The sequence below is a fragment of the Aplysia californica genome, unplaced genomic scaffold (assembly GCF_000002075.1).
Source record: "Aplysia californica isolate F4 #8 unplaced genomic scaffold, AplCal3.0 scaffold00512, whole genome shotgun sequence".
Classification (NCBI taxonomy): domain Eukaryota; kingdom Metazoa; phylum Mollusca; class Gastropoda; order Aplysiida; family Aplysiidae; genus Aplysia; species Aplysia californica.
The window spans coordinates 421,782-423,835 of NW_004797782.1; the positions used below are offsets into that span (position 1 = coordinate 421,782).

General features: G+C 39.2%; 1 protein-coding gene across 1 annotated transcript in view; it reads left to right on the forward strand.

Annotated features, from left to right (window-relative positions):
* Window positions 1-1,338: 1,338 nt before the first annotated feature.
* LOC101848063 overlaps window positions 1,339-2,054 on the forward strand; it is a gene marked incomplete in the record, with an annotated part of 18,144 nt that continues 17,428 nt past the window's right edge. The window contains 1 exon segment of the mRNA XM_013086848.2: window positions 1,339-1,660.

Consider the following 2,054-nt stretch of genomic DNA (forward strand, 5'->3'; position numbering starts at 1 on the left):
CCCCCTCCTTTTCCACCCGCCTTTTCCCACTACACTCCCTGTATGTATAATTTGTTTACCCACGAAAACACGAGAGGACACGTCCTTATCTCAACTGTCTCTTAAATCGCTTCTATCTCCTGTTTAACCTGGAGAATCGAAGTCCTCTGATCCACTAGAGTGATTTTTCTCTATGCTGCCTTCTGAAGGGAAAAAAGCAAGTGTATGCCAATGTGGTTAAAAATCAACTTTTTTTTTTTAAAGAGTAATATTGAATTTCGGTTAAAAAGTGAAAATATGCACATCTGTCTGTCTTACTTTGAAATCGACGCCTCTCTCCGCTATGCAAGCGGGTACTTAAGTAGGCATATAGTAAGTATCACGTACTCGTTGTAATACTTAAAAATGCATTAAAGTTTTTAGGAGATTAGATAAAATACCATAAAATATTGACGACACTTTACAATTACTTTTTCCTTCTCTGTTGCCGGTGTCGGGGGGGGGGGGGGGGGGGGGAGCTGTTTTCTACGGTCGGCCAACCCTGCAGCTCTTTCGATTGGCATGTTATAATTTCTCAGGGTTTCCTCATTCCATCTTTTGTGAGGTCTACTTCTTCTTTTATAGCCTGAGTGCTTGGTGCTATAGGCTCTCTAGGCTGGCTGGCAAGGTGACTTTCGTAGCAGGTGGCCAAACCATTTTATTCTTGATGCGTAACTCTAAAAATATACCCCAAAAAGGCCAACTAATTCCACGAGTTGAAAGCTTTAGTGAATTAGATAAAATTATTATAACAATGATTCGTGATACTTACTGTAAACCCACTTTTGCACCTCACTTTATTCACAATACGAGCATAACTGAAAGTAGCAATACACACAGTTGTCTTTTTTTCGATTTCGTGACAATTAAGGCCTAAATAATGGCGTTAGTAGTCAAGTGATTAGGCTACCTGACTGGTAACCGTGAGGTTGTGGGTTCGGGGGTCGAGCTTCAGGCCCGATGTTGTGTCCTTGAGAAAGGTGCTTTACACAAATTTTCCTCACTTCATCCACGTGAGAATGGGTACACAGCCATAGACAGTGAAAGATCTTGTCAGTATATTAGTTTTTTAGGGCCTGGGAAATGACAGCTTGCACTGTATACTTCCCAGGAGGTTAAGATTGTTTCAGAATGCTATCACGTCTGCTGGGGTAATAATATGGATTGCAAAGCGCATAAAGCTTGCTGTTGAGTGGGACTTTGCGCTAATATACTATCTATCTATCTATCTATCTATCTATCTATCTATCTATCTATCTATCTATCTAGTAGTAGTAGTAGTAGTAGTAGTAGTAGTAGTAGTAGAAGTAGTAGTAGTAGTAGTAGTAGTGGTAGTAGTAGTAGTAGTAGTAGTAGTAGTAGTAGTAGTACATTTATTTAATTTTGTCACATACTAGGTTTTCGATTCAGACGGCAGTCTGACAGACTGACAGATCTCGACCTATCAGAGCCCCCGACTCCTTGCCCTACGCTCTATCTCACCCGCTCTTTTCTCTGTCGTGAAGAGCAAGCCCTTGAGCTAATAGCTGGAATCTGTGTTCATAAGAGTCATTCCGAAATTCTTCTTGCTTCTGTGATCTTTTCTGAGGGGATTTTGGTGTTTTTTCTTCGAGACGAATATTCCTTCGAAATACACTCGCATGTAGGAAAGGATAACTTCAAGACGTTATCATTATTATTTTTATTTAAACCTACATTCGACTCACCAAATGGATGAGATTGTTTGGTTCTACAGATCAATTCACTGTTGTTTTGGATTGTGAATCACTCCTCCACCCCCCACCCCCACCCCCCATGAAAAAATGTTTTTTAATGGGGGTTTTGTTTGCAAGGATGATTTCAAGGCCATTTAGTTTCCAAAGTGTTTGTTTTTTGTTGTTGATAGTGATTATCATCATCATCATCATCATCATCATCATCATCATCATCATCATCATCATCATCATCATCATCATCATCATCATCATCATCATCATCATCATCATCATCATCATCATCAAAATAGTTATTAATATTAATATTATTATTATTACTAT